The following is a 22,615-nucleotide window of genomic DNA, read 5'->3' on the forward strand; positions in this document are numbered from 1 at the left end:
TTTGTGTTACTGACATGCTAAAAATATGATTCCACTGCCTTCCCAGATTTATATTCTTATAGTGCATTAAGTAATGACCTAAGCTATAGGAATGCAGATCTTCACTTATGAAGATCAAAAGATGATCCAATAATAGCCCATTATGACTTTTTGTATATCAATCACTTCATATCTTATTTTGAGTCAAACATCAATAAATCTTGAGAATCCATGATTAATCCATTATAATAAGTCTTCAACAACCCATGAGGGATACATTAAGATTCTAAAGTTTTTGGATATATGGATGCTAATTCTTTTAAAGTAATCTTTAGTTTTTCAACACCTTGTTATATCTCAATCGAACTTTATGACTCAAGTTACAATGAAAGGAACAGTCTTCTAAAGTTACCTATTTAAACAAAGATTAATTGAAAAAATATACTATAATTTCTTAAACTGTGATTTACTTTCAGTAGATCATAAATCATGTTAGCTAAACTTACTATTTGCAAATGCAGTAAGGTAAAGGTAAGGTAAAGGCCCTCCCGTTGATTGTCGATTTGCTCGAGCGGGCCCAGTAACGTCTCCATTGGAGACTTTGTTGTTACTGTGTCTGGCATATCGAATACTCTCGGTAGCTTGCCGGGCTCTCCGAGAGGGGCGGAGGAATCGAACTCGGGTCGGCCATGTTGGCTGCTTGTAAGGTGAACGCCCTACCCGCTGTGCTATCGCTCCAGCCCTGCAAATGCAATACAATAATCAAATTATGTTACTTTTCTTGCATAGTGAGACATAAGAATGTGTTTATTCTCAATACAAATTCTCTTCAAGAAATGAATTATACTTCTAAAAGAATGGAAAATTTATACATTTGCCCTTTTCATATTATTTCCCCATTCTTTTTTAGATTAATTATTCATTGGCTAAGTAGAAATATATGCTTTGGAATTCAAAATGACATAGAATTTTTAAGTGAAATTAGTCACAAATTATATGATAATGTGATGCCGCTGAATACATATTTTATTCCTAACAGAAAAGCTGAGTGAGCAAGAAGTTGTGTTATTTCTGTCTGAGTTTATACTTTAAAATTTCAACCATTACTATTACTCTAGGTGCATGACTTCCCACTTCTAAAGATAATCAAGCTGTAATTTTAGTAACTGGGTATTGTTCTCTTGAATTAAGGTGAACATGAATCAAAGCACAACTTTGATCATAAATAAGTATTTTTACTGTGTTTTAAAATTAAATTCACTAGTTAAACAGTTAAAGAGGAATGTATAAATTGAATTACATGTTTGTGAATTTACTCAGTGGCTTTTAGTTTTGAAAATCATTTCAAGTGATATTCCTCTTTAAAAACATAGAAGAATAAAAGAGTTTTCACAAAGTCCATCTTTATTCAGAGATTATACAAAGGTTCTGAAGGGCAGAAGTTTGCCCAGCTTCAAAAACTGACACGAGATTACAAGTCAAAAACACATTTTTTCTGTTATCCAAGCCTAATCCTATTCTCTTGTTTCATACAATGCCCTTTGACTTTAGTTTCTAGCTCAAAGACTACAAAAGATTTTTATTACATGAGAAAAGGTACACTAGGGCAATAATGTATCTAACTCACTAGAGATAGACACCATTTTCTTGTGTAAGTTTAAAATGACATTTTTTTTCTGAGCAGTAAAAATATCCCTTTTTCTGTTTATCAATTCTTGTTTATTCCATGTTAGTTCCATATTTAAGAAACAATCAATGATCATATGAACGTCACCTAAATACACTTAATTTACAGAATGTTTCTTTATTAACTATTACATTAATTGTTTGAGTCTATGAAATTTATTTTAAAACTGTTACAATTTGTTATAGTGCTTTCTTTTTTTGCTGACACCTCAAATAACATGAATGGTTGAGCATCATTTAAGAAGTGCATGTAGGAGGGCACTTATCAAACATTTTATCAGTATGATTATTGTACTCCACTAGAAAAAGATTTATCTTTCTATTTTAAAGGTGTGCTTAGTCAAATTAAAAGCTAATAATTTTTACAGTATTTAGGAACCTAATTAGTTATTAGTTGATTGAAATGTGGGCAGTTTTTCAATTACATTAATAAAGTTCAGAGGATACATTAATGGCTTGTCAGTCAATTCAAGAGCTAAATAAATGTCATAAAAAGTCAACACCTCTTAAGCTACATTTCCTCTCAATGAGTAGAAATAAACCAAAACACATCTCTTCAGTTTTCATATTTGTTAGCTTGTCAGATCCTCAGGTGTATCTCAATAATTTTTAAGTGTATTTTCTTGTCTAATTTGTCAAGCTTTTATTCACCAAGGTTAAGAAAATGAAACTTACCAACTGAAAGAAGACTATTAATAACAATGTTGATCACACATTGGCTATTGAAAACAAAGCTCAGCTTTAATTTCATTGTATATATAAGAAGGTTAATTAAAAAATAATTTTAGGAAGAAAATAATAAAAGTGAAATCTTACCAGCATACCATTGTGCATGAAAAATTTGTTGGTGCTATCGCTTTTATAGTGTTATTAATATAAATGAATGGAGTAATGACAGGGGATGTAGAAAAGGAATTGGGAAACATGGATTCCATTCTATTTTTTTTTCTCATGAACTAAATAATAACCAACCATCTTGTATTTGTTTTCTCACTTGAAAGAGGATTCATACTAAAAGACTAAAATAAACTGATTATTTGATTTTTATTAGAAAAAGAAAAATGTTGAAAAAATATTTCACACTTGTATAACACTAATATTCATCACCATGGAAACTAACTTTCACATAGTAGCATTTTCTGCTGTTTTCTCTGAAAGTGTGTTTATTGATCTTTATCTTTCTTTTACCTACTAAGTAATATAATATATGTGTAACTTAAAGAATTTGATAAAGGTAAAAGGTAAAAGGTAAAGGCCCTCCCGTTGATCGTCGATTTGCTCGAGCAGGCCCAGTAACGTCTCCATTGGAGACTTTGTTGTTACTGTGTTTGGCATATCAAATACTCTCGGTAGCTTGCCGGGCTCTCCGAGAGGGGCGGAGGAATCGAACTCGGGTCGGCCATGTTGGCCGCTTGTAAGGCAAACGCCCTACCCGCTGTGCTATCGCTCCAGCCCAAAGAATTTGATAAACTGAGGTTTTATTTTAAGGATATGGATCAGTTAATAGTTGCTCTAAGAAAATAAATTTGAATTATTCTTATACAATATAGTGCTAAATCATGATAGCCATACAGTAATTCAAATTATGACCTGTGTGGTTACTAAGAGCAATTTTTTTGTCCTTGAGGATAAATATGTATGATAGCCTGTTATAAAGCCAGCTCTCCCTCTTACAGTATTGCATAATAGGAACCATGAAGTGTAAATGCTGCCCATTCACCTGCATGACAGTAGTTTTCTTTTGATCTTATGTTTAAAGTCTAGGTTTTTAACAGCACAAAATTAACACACATAGATTTAGTAATTACTGGTGATGCCTTCAGGGTCAGGGGAATGAGGCCCATTGTAATTACTGGTTTTGGCATATCGAATACACAATGGATAGCTTGCGAGGCTCAGCCACGCAGACGGATTACGCTCAGTAGCTTGCCAGGCTTTTCTAGAGGAATAGAGGCTTTTGGGGTGGCCTCTAATCACCCTTGTAGGAGTCACCCTACAAATATGATACGGCAATTCTAGAAGATGGCTATTTAGTGTCTTATGAAGTGTTGCGCGGGCGCAAAGCGTCCAGGGTCCAGAATGCGTCCTGGAGCGTAGCGGGGGCTGGGTAGTGGAGGTAGTGGAGATAGTGGAGGTCTGCCAGTGAGGTATTTATCTGGTACCGGTAGGGGTAGGGTAGGTTTTCTGTGTGCAATCCTTCTGAAATCCAACACGCCATTTCTACAGTAAAGAAACGAACAGCACCCAGCCCAGACAAGATCAGACCTAAACAGCTGAAGAACCTGCCATCAGTACTTATCAATACGCTGACTCAGCTCTTCACACATTACCTTTCTGAATGCAAGGTTCCCTCCCAATAGAAAACCAGCAGGACTGTACTACTGTACAAGAAGGGAAACATCCATGACATTGGCAACTATAGCCTGATCTGCCTATTGTCTGTCATCTACAAGCAGTTCACTCAAGTCATCTTGAATAGGATTGGCAGAACACTACATGAAGGACAACCATGCGAGCAAGCTGGGTTCTGCAAAGGATTCAGCACCATCAACCATATTTACAGGATAACCAAGCTCATTGAGGTTTCTCGGGAGTTCAAGATGCCGCTCTGTCTAACGTTCATTGATTTAAAGAAGGCCTGTGATTCTGCTGAGACGGAAGCTGTCGTTGAAACCCTAGCTAATCAGGGCATTCAAACTCAATACATCAGGATCCTCCATGAGCTGTATTAAGGATTCACTACCAGGATCTCACCATTCTACAAAGAAGTGATCAACCATGTCAAGAGAGGGGTTCGGCAGGGTGATACCATTTCACCGAAACTCTTCATGAACATCATGAACGCTCGAGAACATCATGCGATGACTGGAATGGGAAGGAATGGGAATGAAGATAGATGGTTGGCAACTACACCATCTCCTCTTTGCTGATGACATTGTTTTAATAACACCAAACATTAGCCAAGCGGCACAAATGCTGGCCGACTTTGACCGTGAATGTGGAAAGGTCGGACTACAGCTGAATCTTACGAAGACAATGTTTATGAGAAACAGTCTCGTTCCTGACCCTCCATTCACTCTCAACGGAACGACCATCTCTGAATGCAATAGCTATGTGTACCTAGGTCGAGAAGTCAACAAAACAAATGAACTGGCACCCGAGCTGCGCAGGTGGAAGAGAGACGCTTGGAACACCTTCAAGAGTGTTGAAGAAACAGCTAAGAGGATGAAGAAACTCCAGCTCTGGGCACATCTCTTTGATTCCACTTTTCTTCCTCAGAGACCTGGGCCTTACGCAAACAGGATGAGAACGTTATTTGGGTCTCCCAAAGAGGAAGTGAAAGAGCTATGCTTGGAATATCACATTTCACTCAAATGAGAGAATGAATCTGGAGTTCCGACCTCTGTCGGCGATCAAGAATCAGGGACACTGTCTCATTTGCCAAGGCATCAAAAATCAGAGGGACTGGTCACATAATGAGATTTAGAGACTACCGCTGGACTAGAATTGTTACTGACTGGATTCCATGGGATGTCAGAAGACCACCTACCAGATGGTCAGACTTCTTCATCAAGATCATGAACGATTGGTTTGAGGCTCTTTGTGTTCCTAGAGCGAACAGACGCCATTGTGCTACACTAGCACGTGACAGGGACAAATGGAGACATTACTGGCGCCTGCTCGAGCAAATCAACGATTAACAGGAAGTCAAGTGATCAAGATTTAGTAAAGTGAATAATATATATACAAAAGTAAGAACTTTCAAAAGAGTAGTGATAATATTTTTTTTCTAAATTGGAAGAGATGTAAAATAATTTTTAAAGGAGTAGTTAGCATACCAAGAAATATTGGAAAATTAGAATGAAGTTAAGTAGAGATTAGATCATAAAAATCGCATATGATTTTTATATATTCATATAGAGCTTGCTAAAAAATTGCCTTATAATAAAACAGATAGGAGACTGATAACTTGATCACTTGACTTCCCCTTAATCATGATTTGCTCGAGCGGGCACCCGTAATTTTTCCATTTGTCCCTGTCCCATGCTAGTGTAGCCCAATGGCGTCTGTTCATTCTAGGAACACTAAGAGCCTCAAACCAATGGTTCAGGGTCCTGACTAAGAAGTCTGACCATCTGGTAGGTGGGCGGCCATGCGGACTTTTGACCTCCCATGCATTACAGTTGATAACGGCTCTAGTCCAGCGGTCATCTCCAAATCTCATTACGTTTCAAGCCCATCTGATTTTGACGCCTTGGCAACGAGACAGCATCTCTGATTCTTGACCAACAATGGGGGTTGGAACTCCAGATTTTCTCTCATTTCGGTGAAACATGATACTTCAAGCAAAGCTCTTTCAATTCCTCTTTGGGAGACCCGAATAGCATTCTCATCCTTTTTGCATAGGGCCCAGATCTCTGAGGCATATGTTAATGCAGGAAGAACAGTGGAATCAAAGAGATGTGCCCAGAATCGGAGCTATTTCTTCAACGCTCTTGAAGGCGTTCCAAGCCGCTCTCTTCCTCCCACACAACTGAGGTCCCAGGTCAATCATCATGTTGACTTCTCGACCTAGGTACACATAACTGTTGCATTCAGAGATGGTCGTTCTGTTGAAAGCAAATGGAGAGTCAGAAACAAGGCTGTTTCTCATAAACATTGTCTTCGTAAGATTCAGCTTTGCTAATGTTTGGTGTTATTAGAACAATATCATCAGCAAAGCTGAGGTGATGTAGTTGTCGACCATCTATCTTCACTCCCATTCTTTCCCATTCCAGTCGTCACATGCTGGTAGTGAATCCATAATATAGCTCATGGAGAATCCTGATGTATTGAGTTTGAATGCCCTGATTAGCTAGGGCTTCAATGACCGCTTCTGTCTCAACAGAATCAATTCCTTCTTTAAATCAGTGAATGTTAGACAGAGCAGCATCTTGAACTCCCGAGAAACCTCAATGAGCTTGGTTATCCTGTGGATATGGTTGATGGTGCTGAATCCTTTGTGGAACCTGGTTTGCTCACAAGGTTGTCCTTCTTGTAGTGTTCTGCCAATCCTATTCAGGATGACTTGAGTGAACAGCTTGTAGATGACAGACAATAGGCAGATTAGGCTATAGTTGCCAATGTCATGGATGTCTCCCTTCTTGTACAGTAGTACAGTCCTGCTGGTTTTCCATTGGGATGAAAACTTGCATTCAGACAAGTAGTGTGTGAAGAGCTGAGCCAGTGTATTGATGAGTGAGTACTGACAGCAGGTTCTTCAGGTGTTCAGTCTGACTTTGTGTGGGCCGGGTGCTGTTCATTTCTTTACTGACAAAATGGTGTGTCGGATTTTGGAAGCGAAAACATTGGGAACGACACATCCATCCTTCAAAATTTGGTATGTGGGTAGGTGGACATGGCTATCAAAGAGATCTGAGTATAAGTCACGGATAATCTTCTCCATTGCCCTTCGGGAAGATGTGATAGATCCATCAGGACGTCGGAGGTCAGTCATCTTGTTCTTGTAGTTGGCGAAGGACAGATGGGCTTTACGAATGCTTTTCCCGGCTTCTGCCGCATCTCCAGCACTTCTGCTCTTTTCTCTTTGAGGTATTCCTTGATCGCATCTCTGCACTGCTTTGCGAGCGAGCATGAAAGTTCCCTTGTGGTTGCCTGAGGCATACGCCAAACCACGTTGGCAAATAAGATCAAGAGTTTTCAAAGACAGGTGTTTTTTTGTGGCTATCTCTCTCTTGGGGTTCCTTGCACAATCATGGAGGTGCTTAACCAGTCGATGTATTCCTCATCCATGTTGTCAACAATGGCATCTTCCCAATTTGCAGCAATAGTGCCAAAGAGCTCCCAGTTGGAGACTGATAAGTATGCCAAAAGATGGTAGTTATATAAAATGTACATATTTTATACTGTTAAGGCAGGACTCTGGATCTCCGACTGTAAGCAAGGACCATGAGGAATGTAATCAGCAAGCAGGTAGTTTATTTAGCTGGCTAGCCAGGATCAAGCCATCAGGCAAGACCCAGAACTTCTTCAAAGGGGATCTTATATAGGCCTTCACTGGCCTTTACAGCAAAGCCTGTGCATTTCATAGCCAATAGATTTGTAACAACATATACTTTCTTAACCAATCCATTAAAAAGTACATCACTCCTTAGCCTATAGATTTAAAGATCAGCATTTGTATACATAGGCATTGTGGCTAGTGGGCATCTGGTAACTCGGACATTTGGTTATCACCTGGCTCCCTTTGATTTGGTGGAAGCAAGAGGATAAGGGAAAAGTTCCTAACAGAGGTAACAGATAATAAAGGGCCAACAAATGGTTTCCAAATTTACATCCCAGCAGGGAAGAGTCAACAAATCCTTTCAGAATTTACATCCCAATAAGGAAGGGCTTCACAGCTAAGGCTCTACTAGGGAGGGGGCAGAAAAGGGAGAGTTACTAATCGGTAGAGTTTTTACTCTGGAATCTCCCTCCAGGTCCCAAGGGACCTTACAATACATATACAGTCATGCACTCCCACACACACACCTGTGCACCTGTATCCTTACAAAGAAATATATTTTAGTCTTTCTCCAATTTGAGATCTTACCAACAAATTACTTTATTTATTTACCTAATTATTCTTTAAATCACATTTTTATTAGTGAAACACCATAAAGTAGAGTTGTAGATTTACAAATTTTTGTGCTTGGGTTTCAGTTATACAATGATCGAATACACAACTCTCCACAAGTGTCTATTCTCTACCACCACCGATCCCAGTATCCCTCCCACCCCCCACCCCTCCCTTCCCACCCTGCCTCTGTGGCAGGGCATTCCACCTTGTTCTCCTTTTGGGTGCTGTGGTTTGCAAAAGAGGTATTGAGTGAGAATCATGTTTGGTCTATAGTCTACTCTCAGCACACATCTCCCATCCTGGGAGGATCCTCTCAACACCCTTTATTTGGTCCTCCCTTCTCTATCTGAGCTGCCTTTCCCCCCAGCATGTGTGGCTGGTCTGCAAGCCATGGAGTAAACCATATGGTACTTAAAACCTGGTACTCTGCTATTCTTGGGTGTTAGTCTCCTATTTTGTTACTTTATGTTCACCAGATGAATGCAATCTTTCTATGTCTGTCCCTCTCTTTCTGACTCATTTTGCTTAGCATACTTTCCATGTAGTACCACTTGTATATAAATTTCATAACTTCATCTTTTCTAACAGCTACCTAGTACTCCATTGTGTAGATGTACCAAAGTTTCTTTAACAAGTCATCTGTTCTTGGGCATTCAGTTTTTTTTTTTTTCCAGATTCTAGCTACTGTAAACAGTGCTGCAATGAGCAAACAAGTGCAGATGTCACTTGACTATTCTTTTTTGTCTCTCTGGGATATATACCCAGGAGTGGTATACCTGGGTCAAATGGGAGCTCAATTTCTAATTTTTGGAGAATTGTCCATAATGTTTTCCAAAAAAGCTGAACCAGTCAGCATTCCCACCAGCAGTGAAGGATGGTTCCTTTCTTGCCACATCTGTGCCAACACCAGTTGCTTTTGTTCTTTTGGATGTGGGCCAGTCTCTGTGGTGTGAGATGATATCTCATTGTGGTTTTGATCTGCATCTCCCTGATGATTAATGATGTAGAGCATTTCCTCATGTGCCTTTTAGCCATTCGAATTTCTTCTTTGAGAAAGTTTCTGTTCATTTTCATCGCCCCATTTTTTGATGGGGTTGGATGTTTTCTTCTTGTGGAGTTCAACCAGTACTTTGTATATCCTTGATATCAACCCCTTGTCAGATGTGTATTCGGCGAATATCCTTTCCCATTATGTAGACTGTCTTTGTATTTTGGTCACTGTTTCTTTGGAGGTGCAGAAGCTTCTTAGTTTAAGATAGTCCCATTTGTCTATCTCTGTTTTCACTTGCTTGGCCAGTGGTGTGACATCTTTGAAGATACCATTAGTTTCAATATCATGGAGGGTTTTGCCCACTTTGTCTTCAATGTACCTTATGGAATCTGGTCTGATGTTGATGTCTCTAATACATTTTCATCTTACTTTTGTATGTGGTGTTAGGCAGAGACCTGAGCCCAGTGTTTTGCATGTAGCCGTCCAGTTTTGCCAGCACAATTTTTTTAAAGAAGTTTTCCTTGCCCCACTTCAAATTTCTTGCTCCCTTATCAAAGATTAGATGATCATATGCTTGGGGGGGAGATATTAGTATATTCAACCCTGTTCCATTGGTCTGCAGCTCTGCCTTTTGTCCACTACCATGCTGTTTTAATTATAACAGTTTCCAACAAATTACTTTAACACCAAAAAAAAAGTGTTCAAGAATATTTTAACTTACCAAAATATTCTAAATTCAGGGGGCACCTGAATTACTTAGACTCTGCGTGCTATGGACCATTGTCAAGGATATTCTGTGTTCTTTGTTACTGGAAGCAAAATCAATCAACAGCATTTCATCAATGAAAGAAGTAGTCTCTTTCAGAGATAGCTTCAGAGATACATCTTGAATGAAATCAGTTTCTGCCTAGAGTGACCAACTGAATAGAAATACCTTCTTTCAACCCAAATCAAGATAACTCTGATGGGTAATTCAGTTTCCTATTGGGATAGTTAAGGTCATTCAAATGCATACTGCTGCTTATCTCCTTAGCTTCCAATTAAACCTATATCCTTATTCTTCCTTCTTGGGGGATTTATCAAGAGGATATCCCCTAATAAATATATTGCAGTATTCAGTGTCAGCTTCCCAATGATCCCAACCTATGACAATGTTAACTATTGTCCGTGGCCTAATTATTTTTTTGAGAAAGACTTTGTAAAACAGAAAGAAAATACATTTAAACACCATGTGCTAATATTTTTTTTCTATATTGGAAAGGACTTAAAATACCTTTCAAAAGAGTAGTTAGCATACCAAGAAATAATGGAGAATCTGGATGAAGTCAAGTAGAGATTAGATCATAAAAATTTAATATGATTTTTATATACATTTAGAGCTTGCTAAAAAAAAGTTCAAAGATTTAAAGCACTCAATAGAGAGAAAAAAGATCAGTTATTCATTTCATGGTCCACAAGCTTAGAACTGATATATTTTTTAGAACCTTGATCCTATAAAATCAGTTCAGCAAGATGTCAGTTTGGTAACAGGTAATAGGTTTTTTAAAAATTATTTACTTAATCTGTGAGTAAATTTCATAATATTCTTTCTAATTCGAATATCTACAAATGTTATTTTTCTCAATAGGTCTTTTTTTATTTATTAATATTTTTTATTAGTGAAACAGCACAGTAGGTCTTTGAATAGGAATTTAAGATACACAACTTATTCTTTATGAGAAAATAATATCAGGAGGACTATTTGAATCATATTCTTTAAACATTAACACATCTTACTCTGTTAGTTTATTTATAATAGGGTTTTCTTTTTTTAAAAAATGCATTTATATAGTATATATTGGAGGAGTTGGTTGGAGGGATAGTAAGGTCCTTGTCTTGGACACAGTCAACAGGGGCTTGAACCCTGTCACCCACATATGATCCTCTGAACAAAGCCATGAATAATTATTTGGCTCAGAGTCAGGAGTAAGCCTGGAGAAATGCTGTAAGTCACTCCGAAATAAACAAAATAAACCAAAGTATATCTGAAATAGAGCTGTCATTTTCCTGCTCCATGTTAATCAAATGGATGATGTCATAGCATCATCACATGACACTGGTTTCCTCAAAAGAGCCAAGGAAGTGGATTTTATTACACTATAATCGTGTAAGCAAGTATGCCAAAATACCCCATAGACTATAAAATTGTATTAATTGTGAAATCCAGTAAAAATATACTTTTTCATACAGTACAAAAGTATTCCAAAGAAAAATTTGTCAGTACTAAGAAAAGTTAAAAAATCCCATGTAAATTTTTTAAGTTGTTGCTTGAAAAAAAGCTCAGAAAAGCCCCATCATATCTTCCACTTGGTTTATCCAAGTTATATCTATAATCTTGAGGCTAATAAGAATATGTATTTATGTCCCTAATATATGAACTTTCTACATAAACTCAAATATATGTACATATATAAAATAATTTTGAACGTGATATGAAACTAAAAAATAATTGAAAATTCATAACTTGAGCATTCCCAGAAAGGAAAAAACAAAGAATAAATTGCCCTTCTTCTATAAACAATGCTCCTTAACATAATCATGCATAATTATTACATGAAAAAGTCACTCACTTTAAATAATATAAAGAAAATTTACTTAATTTCAGAATATACATCTTTGATTCAAGGCTATTTATAGCCTTGAATATAATCTCAGGGCTAGAATGAAAGAGACGTTACTGGGGCCTGCTCGAGGCAATCGACGAATAACAGGATGATGAAATGATGAAATGAAATGACATCCTTGATAAAAGTTTAAAAATAAATTTTTAGATGTGTACAAACGATATCCAGTAGAAATAAGGATATCTCCCAGATTTGACTTTCATGTTGGTGTATGATTTTCTTTATCTTATTAACTAGAAAATGAAGCTTCTAAGATCCCCTAATGTGATAAATACATATTACATCCTTGTAAAAAGCATATATCATTTACTCTCTAAAATCAGATTATAAATGATATCGATGATTAACATAAAAGTTTCATGAAGAGGGGATACATTCCCATTCTCATTTCCTCTGGAGAGTTTCTACCTCTTCTACCATCAATCATTCTTACCCCAGTTCACTGTATGTACAGATCCAATGAGAGCCAAAATCCTGAACTTCCCACAAAGACTAATCATTCTTGACCATGAATCACTGGATCAAAATACTACTAAGCTCTATAAACTCAAAGTTTGTAATAGTCCTGATAGTTTATATTTTGAATATGAGGTAGTAGTAAGAATCATAACTGAAGATATTATTTTCTATTTATTTTTGTCTATAAAGAACAGATTCTTGATTTTAAAAAAATAATGTATTTATAAATTTATAAACATAACACAACAGGTAAGGGGTAAGGTGTTTGCCGTTATGTGGCCTACCAGCCCGACCGGAGTTTGATTCCTCAACCACTCTTGGAAAGCCTGGCAAGCTACTGAGAGTATCTCGCCCACATGGCAAAGTCTAGCAAGCTACCAGTGACGTATTTGATATGCCAAACACAGTAACAACAAAATCTCACAATGGAGACACTACTGTACCAGCTCGAGCAGAATTGATGAACAACGGGAGGACAGTGCTACAGTGCTACAATGCTATAATGTATCCAGTAGTCTTAGGTTCTGAAATATTATAGCTTTCTATCATAACAATATGCTTAATTTATGAAATATGGAGAAATAAATCCTTCAGATGTCTTTTGTGATCCACATGATTTCCAAAAGACCCCTTTCACAAAAAAAAAAAACACTCAAGTCCAATCCTCTGAACAAAAATGAGACAGAATTTTGTAGGTGCTAAATATTGTGTAATGGCTTTTTAAATTAATAATTATTAGGCTTCTTAAGTTTTCTTTTATATTTTCAAACCGAAGATTAAATCACCGCGAGATACACAGTTACAAAGCTGTCCATGATCAGGTTTCTGTCACCCAGTGATCCAGCACCCATACCTCCACTAGAATACATTTCCTGCCCCCACTGCCTTCAGTTTCCTTCCTACCCCACACCTGTTGTGGTTATTGGACAATAGTTCTCTAGATTTTATGCAAACATTACTTCTACTATTTCTAAACATTACTTCTATCTATTACTGTCTTTAGATTAACTAGGTTATTGATTTATTTAATTAAGTTTGTAAATCAGGTTTAATTGAACTTATTTTAGGAAATTTTCACTTTACTATATGAACTTCTCCCAGAATGTGTAGTATATCTTCTCTTCTAAGTGTTCTTTTTTTATAGTATTTTAAACTGGTCATTGGTCGTAATTTTTATGTAAGAAAAATATTAGCAGAAAGTAATGGTAGGTTGTAGTTAATAGCATTTTTCTCTGAAAAATATCTTTGAAATATGCAGTGATCATGTTTTTTCTTAAAAATATTAAATGAAGCTTCATTTAATGTCTAATATATGAAAATATGTTAAAACAGTAATATAAATTCATAATGAACCACTAACTATACATAGAGGGAATGAATCAGTTGGTGATATTTCCCTTATGTATGTTTAATATGCTGTCATTTGCCAGTGAGAGATGGGAAGAACAAGAAAATAAGTATTGATAGGTACTTATCACTAACAGTTTCCTGTCACTCTCTCTTTTTACAAAAAAGAACATTTATAAAAATGTTGAAATGTGTGAGTTGGTAACAGCAGAGGGAATAGCATTGTAATTTTAGTAAACATCTTTGCTACCTAGTGAATAGTCCAGCAAGATTATCCTTCAGTGTCTCTGATACAGTTTTGAACTGGAAAATTTTTGAGGTGTTCCAGGAAGAGGATTGTGAAATAATAGTTGGACAGTTTGTAGTCAGTGATGCTGAATAACAGTTCTCCCCTAAATTGCCCATATTTTCAAGTTTTTAAACATATTTGGTATCAGTGTATCTGAAATGGGAAGCATAAAAAAGAAATAATATTACTCATTCATTTTGTGACTTGGTAAGATAGTATTTTCTTTTTTGGTAACATAAACTTTAAAATGGAAGTGGACAATGATTTAAATGTGATCAACCCTTTAATGCAAAATTGGCTGTCCTATATAAGTTCTTAAAAATGATTATCCTTATACTGGTTCTTGAGTTACATAATTTGACACATCTGAATTTCAGACTATTGATCATATTTTAGTTTTTGTTTTTTATACTTACCATTTCCCCATTTATTTTTAATTGAATCACCAAGTATATACACATTTACAAAGTTATCCACGATTGGATTTCAGTCACATTATGTTCCAATACCCATCTCTTCTTCACCGTGTACTTTCCCACCACCTATTGTCCTAGTTTCCCCTCAGCCCCTCCACTGGTCCCACTGCCTGCTGCCATGGTATGGCAGGCACTTTTCATCTCTCATTCTTTCTCTTCTCTCTCTCTTTTGTTCTCTCTCTCCATATATGTATGTATATATACAGATATATACATATTCATATACATATGCTATATATATATCCCTTTCTCACTTTGTGATTTTGTGTCTCTCTCTGTGTCTCTGTGTCTCTCTGTATCTCTCTGTCTGTCTGTCTGTCTTTCTTTCCTTTTGGGTCTTATAGTTTGCAATACAGATAATAAAATATTATCAGGTATATCCCTTTACCTGTGCCCTTCATCCCCCACATGCCCTTGTTGTGAGCTTCCAACCTTCGACCTGTCCTCCTGGTTCTTCTTTACCTTCACCTTGGATATTAGTTTCATACTATATAACTTTACTCTTCTATTCCTATAATTATGTATCACTGTATCATTGTCATCCTGTTGTCCATCGATTTACTCGAGTGAGTGCCAGTAACATTTATATTCATCCCAGCCCTGAGATTTTTAGCAGCCTCTCCTTACTCACTTTTCCCAACGATTGGAGGTTCTTATAGGGTCAGGGGAATTAGACCTGTTATAGTCACTGATTTTGGCATACATCACATTGGCTATGTCACATGGAGCTTGCCAGGCTCTGCCCATGCAGGCGGGATATTCTTGGTAGCTTGCCGGGCTCTCTGAGAAACATATATATTGAATTATGTCACCGTCACTGTCACTGTCATCCCATTGTTCATCGATTTGCTCAAGCAGGCCCAGTAACATTGTGAGACTTGTTACTGTGTTTGGCATATTGAATACATCGCAGGGAGCTTGCCAGGCTTTGCTATGCGGGCTAGATACTCTCAGTAGCTTGCCGGGCTCTCTGAGTGGGGCAAAGAAATTGAACTCAGGTTGGCCATGTCGGCCACATCCAAGGTAAATGCCCTACCTGATATGCTATCACTCCAGCCGCCAAAGAATTATGTATAAAGTTAAAAATATTTCTACTAAGACCAGTCAGATTTTACTAAAAATTATAGGGAAATTTAGAACTGGCAGTGCAGTTTAATTTGTGGAGTAACTCTCTGCCTCTTTATCTCTTTGCCTTACATTGTTTCACGCACCTTTATTATTTTCTAGTTTGTAACTCAACAGGAATAGTATAGAGCTTCAGGAAGAGAACATTTAGCTCCATTAAACCTCCAATTTTGTAATCTGCATAGTGCATTTTCATCAAACTAATTGTTCATCAAACATGTATTTGTATATTTTCTTTCTTAAAAAAATCATTGAATGACCATGAATTATTGACTTAAAAAGTTATTAATGATTGAATTTCAGGCTTATAATAGCACTGTGGCACTCTCTTCCTATTGTTCATTGATTTGCTCGAGTGAGCACCAGTAACATCTTCATTGTGAGATTCTTGTTACTGGGTTTGGCATATAGAATATGTCACTGGGAGCTTGCTAGGCTTTGCCGAGTGGGCGAGATATCTCGGTAGGTTGCCGGGCTCTCCGAGAGGGGTGGAAGAGTTGAACCTGGCCCAACCTGGTGGGTCCGCATGCAAGGCAAACCCTCTAGCACTGTGCTATCGCTCCAATAAGCCCTCCCCCAATATCCACTTCCCTTCCCTTCACTTCCTATTCCATCCAATATCCCCAGATTCCCTCCTGTCCCCTGGCCTGCCTTTATGTGAGGTGCTATTTAATTTGTTTTTCCCTTTTTCCCCACTTGCAGGCAGTGTGTTTTAATATACTATTAATGGTAGGGTGTTAAGCATGCCACTTTACCTCCTGGTACAGAGCAACCACCTCCCTCTATCATTGTCCTACTGGTTTTGTCTCTGATCCCAATACCTCCCCTGCACACCAGTGGCAGTCTTTGTACTAATAACTAATTCTATTGTTTATTGCTTTCTTTGCCATCACACATTACTATTCCCTCACTATGTTTCTCTACTCTCTGCATATGAGTGAGATCATTCTGTGTCTGACCCTCTTTCTATGACTCATCTCCCTCCACATGCTATTTTTCAGATTCATACATGTTTTATCTTTCTTTACAGCCAAGTGGTATTCTATTGTCTATATGAAAATAACTTCTTTGTCCAATGACTTATTCTTGGGTACTTGGGTTATTTCAAGATTTTGAATATTGTGAATTGTTCTTCAATGAAGCCAGGAGTGCAGATGTCTTTTCTGCATTCTGTTTTTGGTCCCTGTGGTGTATTTCCAGAAGTTTAATTGCTGAGTCATATAGAAACTCAATTCCTAATTTTTTGAGGAATGTTCATATTGTCTTCCATAAAGACTGGAACATTGATATCCCTAGTAGTAGTGAACAAAGGTAACTTTACCCCTGCTTCTATGCCAACATCGGCTGTTCTTTATGGTGAGTGCCTGTATCTGGTGTGAGATTGTTTTGATTTGCATTATGATATTTCTTTCCTAAATTTTCTGTGGACTCAAAATAAGAATACTAATAAATTTCTTCAGAGTGAATGTCAGTCTTAGTCTTTTTTTTACTTCTAAAAATTCAGCACTGTTCTTGACAAATATTAGTGCTCAATACAGATTTATTAGTTATATGTATTAATATGTGTATATAATTATTTCTTTCTGTCTTCATAGCTTCATACTACTTAAGCTGTGGCTTGATAAATTGGTACTATCTTTAGAGCATGGCACAAAAATGCTGACATGCCATGAAAAAATTTAAATTAAAAGGATTAGTTGGCATTCATTACTTAGGTTGCTGATTCTCATTCCATGTCATAACATCCTTATCCTTTGATAATCCCCATGCTTTCATAAGTAGAGAGTAGTGATTGAATTCTATAGTAAAAATAATAAGAAAAATACATTCATTTTGCCAAAAATATCCTAGAAAAGCTATTTTGAGAAAAACCAATGAACAGAGTCTGTTAAAAAGGTTAAAGTCTTAAATATTTAGCTGTTCCCTCATTAGGTGCGTATACATTTAAGAGTGTGATTTCTTCCTGTTGTACGTATCCCTTGATGAAGAGAAAATAGCCTTCACTGTCCCTTCTAATCTTTTTTAAGGTGAAATTAATGTTGTCGGATACTAGTATGGCCACCCCAGCTTTTTTGAGAGAGTTGTGTGCTTGCAGGATTGTTTTTCATCCTTTGACTTTGAGTCTGTGTTTGCTATGGCTGTTGAGGTGAGTTTCTTGTAGGCAGCAGAATGTTGGGTTCTGTCTCTGTATCCATTTTGCCACGCTGTGTCTCTTAACTGGTGAATTTAGACCGTTGACATTAAGAGAGAGAATGGTTATGGGGTTTTGAGTCATCTTTCTGTGCGGGTGTGTTGTGGTTGTAGGGTTTGTCTCTTCTTATAGTAGCCCCTTTAGACCTTGCTTTAGGTTTGGTTTTGAGTCTATGAAGTTCCTGAGCTGCTGTTTATCTATAAAATAGTGTACCGTTCCTTCGATTTTGAGGGAGAGTTTAGCCAGATAGAGTATTCTTGGTGAAGCATTCATTCCCCTGTTCATGGATGGGGAGAATCAACATCATCAAAATGGCAATACTTCCCAAAGCACTGTACAAATTCAATGCAATCCCTATAAGGATACCCATGACATTCTTCAAAGAAATGGAGCAAACATTCCTGAAATTTATATGGAACAATAAGCCCCCACGAATAGCTAAAGCAATTCTTGGGGAAAAAAAATGGGAGGAATCAACTTCCCTAACTTCAAACTCTACTACAAGGCAGTAATAATTAAAACAGCGTGGTACTGGAACAAAAGCAGAGCTGCAGACCAATGGAACAGAGTTGAATATACTGACATTTCCTCCCAAACATGTAATCATCTAATCTTTGATAAGGGGGCAAGAAAAGTGAAATGGAGCAGGGAAAGCCTCTTCAATAAACTGTGCTGGCAAAATTGGACGGCTACATGCAAAAAAGTGGGCTCAGATCTCTGCCTAACACCATGCACAAAAGTAAGATCAAAATGGATTTATGACCTCAACATCAGACCAGAATCCATAATGTTTATTGAAGACAAAGTCGGCAAAACTCTCCATGATATTGAAGCTAATGGTATCTTCAAAGATGTCACGCAACTGGCCGAGCAAGTGAAAACAGAGATAGACAAATGGGACTATCTTAAACTAAGAAGCTTCTGCACCTCCAAAGAAACAGTGACCAAAATACAAAGACGGTCTACATAATGGGAAAGGATATTCACCAAGTACACATCTGACAAGGGGTTGATATCAAGGATATACAAGGTACTGGTTAAACTCCACAAGAAGAAATCACCCAACCCCATCAAAAAATGGGGTGAGGAAATGAACAGAAACTTTCGCAAAGAAGAAATTCGAATGGCAAAAAGGCACATGAGAAAATGCTCTACATCACTAATCATCAGAGAGATGCAGATCAAAACAACAATGAGATACGATCTCACACCACAGAGACTGGCCCACATACAAAATAACAAAAGCAACCAATGCTGGCGCGGATGTGGCGAGAAAGGGACCCTCCTTCACTGCTGGTGGGAATGCCGGCTGGTCCAACCCTTTAGGAAAACAGTATGGACGACTCTCAAAAAATTAGAATTTGATCTGCCATTTGACCCAGCTATAGCACTCCTGGGAATATATCCCAGAGAGGCAAAAAGGTATAGTCAAAGTGACATCTGCAATTGTTCATTGCAGCACTCTTTACAATAGCCAGAATCTGGAAAAAACCTGAGTGCCCGAGAACAGATGACTGGTTAAAGAACCTTTGGTACATTTACACAATGGAGTACTATGTAGCTGTTAGAAAAGATGAAGTTATGAAATTTACATACAAGTGGTACTACATGGAAAGTATCATGTTAAGCAAAATGAGTCACATGGTCATCACTGTGGGCCATTGTGTTACTTATCACAATTACTGGAAGTTGCACATTATTCCTCATTGTGATAAGTAACACAATGGCCCACAGTGATGACCATCTACAAATCTACTATGTCTGTGAATATGTTAGGTTACATGAAAAACATGAGTTAGGATTTCAAATCATGGCCAAGGAGATGGCTCAAAGGGATGGAATGCATGCTTTATTTGCTAGAACCCCTGGTTTGATCCCTCCATCACCCTGTCCCCTAAATACCATCAAAGTGGTTCTAGAACAGTAACAAAAAAGCATATTTCTAACCAGCTAACCTTAAAATGGGCTGCTATCTGGGTTGTATCTGCAATTCAGCGAAATCAACAACTTAGGTAAAAGTTAAAAAGTGGGAAGAAACTCAGGAGGAGCTATATTGTGGAAGTCTATCAGAGTGAAGTGATTTAAGAAGTACTTAAGTACTTGCCCCATAATTGCTAAATTTAAAGATCAAATAGAAGGTCATGAACTAAGGAATATAGGCTGTCTCTGCAAGATGGAAAAGGCAAAAAACAGACTATATATTAGAGACCCCAAAAGGAAACAGAGCCTGCCAACAGCTTGGATTTAATTGAAGAAGAATATATTTGACATCTAATATGTAGAACTATAAGTTAAATTTGTCTTGTTTTAAGCTACTAAATTTATTGTGATATCGGTCAGCAAGTAGGAAACTAATTGCACATACATAGTCATTCACATACACTTGTGGACACATATACTAAACCAGAATCTTTATACACTTAGAAGAGTAACTTCTCAATTTCAGCATTATAGACATACTATATTGGATCATATATTCATTGTGTGTGTGTTTGTGTGCATTTGTGCATATGTGTTTTTGTAGGGTATATAAAGTTTTGCATTTTATAAGATATTTAGGAATTTCCCTGGTTGCTGTGAAATAAATACTAGTGTCCTTCTAAATCAAAAATAGTAAGGCCTAAAGTTCAACATGATGATATTAAGAGCTGTAGACATTGAACATTGTTAGGCCAATACTGGGAGCCTTCATGAGTCATATTAAAGCTCTTATAAATGAGCCCCAACTGAAATCCTTCTGTTTTTCTACTATTGAACTTACTTTGAAAATTTTCATCTAGGAAGTAGATCATAATTAGACACCAAATTTTTCAGTACCATCACTTGAACTGTGATAAATATGACCTTAGCAAATGATCTCAAGCTATTAGGAATTTACACAATTGTAAAAGTACATTTCTTTTGTTTCTAAATTACCAAGTTTATGATATTTGAGGATAGCAATCAAACACTGAAAATTCTAGTTATGACAACCTAAAATGTTTTTAGATATTTAACCGAGTGTCTGATGGGTTATAAAGCACCTTATTGAATTAGTGGAGTTAATAGTAATATGCTTTAATTTTCCCTTCAAAACAGATTCTGACATATTCCATAACAATATGAATCTTATCTACCTTACCATCTCTTCTTAGTGACTTTGTGAGTAGAATAGTTATTTGCATGTAATTTGTGCTACAATAAATATTTTATAATGATAGAAAAATGAAACCCCTTAGAAATACAAGCTAGCTAATGATCATATACATTTCAGGGATTTATTTCTTTTTTAAATTAATGATAGTTTTCCCTATTTGTATTTTTGATACTAGCTAATATCAATGTTTACTTAAGTAATTTTTTATTTAATTTGTTGGGTTTTGGACCAAACCCAAGTGTGCTCTAGGTTTATTCTTGTCTCTATGCTCAATGATCACTCCTGGTGGGCTCAGGAGACCATATGGAATGCCCAAGATTGAACCCAAATCATCTACATGTAAGATCTTATACACTTGTATTATTTTTCCAGTCCCCCTTAAATAATTTAAGTTTCTATAGACATTAAATTGGGTGTAGGTGGTTTTCATCCTAAACATTTTTAAAGTATATGAACATAGTTTAGTGTTTTCATTGCTTCAAGAAACAGGTTAATTCTTTGAGAAGTGAAAAGTAATAACCAGCTCTCTGGGATTACTGTAAAAATTTAAAAACATCAAGTAAGTATATGTGAAATTTCTCCTGTGTCTTATTCTGGCTAGGTATTCAAAATATTTTACAATTTCTAGCATGCTGATAAAGTAATCTCTTATTTTTTTTCTCTTTGAAATAGGATATAATTGAGGCTGTTATTCTTGATTCCAAAAGATTTTTATTTAGGAATAAAAACAATAAAATGAATCTATAAAATGTAGTAAAATTAATTATTTTTCTTGCTGTGGAGAAATTTCATGTGAACAAAGATCATTTCTATCAATGTTAAGGCTTTGAGCTGCAATTATTGGAAAGAATTTTTTAAAAAAATATAATTACTTCCTATAATCAAGAAAAAGCAATAGTGGCATTCATTTTGTGGTTATTTGAGCTCAAAGGGCTTTCCATTTCCCTTTTATTCTATGCTATTACCACACGTAACTATATTTACAGGTATTTTCTAGTTCCAGGAAAGGATTACCCCATGGGAGATACTGGAAATAAATGGGAACAGGATGGATGAAGTCAGGAAGTTCTTTTCTCAATGCCACAAGCAGCATCTCCTGCATAGCATAACTCCTTGTTTAGGTTACATTGGACAGTCCACTTCCCACTGGCTCAACTCACACCAGTTAATCCAAAGAGTGTATCTAATGTCTAGTGAATAATCTTTATCCCTCTGCTCTGGCAAATGCACCTATGAAAGCAATAGTGATTTCTTTTTGTTGCAAGTCTCTGATTTTCCTCTTCATCACAAATTTGACACATTTGTCATTTACACAGATGACACAAATTTATTCCATGCCATCTGTGTAAACATGTCTCTGTATTAAACCCCTATAATTTAAAAACTATAGATTTTCTATTTTTCATTACTGAATAATCTCAAAAGCTATGTTTCATGCTCCACCCACTATATAGAGTTAACAGTTTTTCTATAATTATAATTACCTCTTTATATTCTAGGAGAAAAATATATATGTATATAATTCTTGAATATAAAAAACAAATTTAAAAATTAATTACACATATATGGGTTCTTAGATTTACTAAACTAATTATTGGAAAGTAAGATGAATTAGGGAGAAAAGATAAAAGTATGCATAATTATTAAATGCTGG

The 22,615-nt window shown here is 36.6% G+C and overlaps 1 protein-coding gene across 1 annotated transcript in view; it reads left to right on the forward strand.

Annotated features, from left to right (window-relative positions):
- NEGR1 (neuronal growth regulator 1) overlaps nt 1-22,615 on the forward strand; it is a 966,318-nt gene that overhangs the window by 393,929 nt on the left and 549,774 nt on the right. The window lies entirely within an intron of this gene.

The sequence above is a fragment of the Sorex fumeus genome, unplaced genomic scaffold (assembly GCF_029834395.1).
Source record: "Sorex fumeus unplaced genomic scaffold, SorFum_2.1 ptg000047l, whole genome shotgun sequence".
Classification (NCBI taxonomy): domain Eukaryota; kingdom Metazoa; phylum Chordata; class Mammalia; order Eulipotyphla; family Soricidae; genus Sorex; species Sorex fumeus.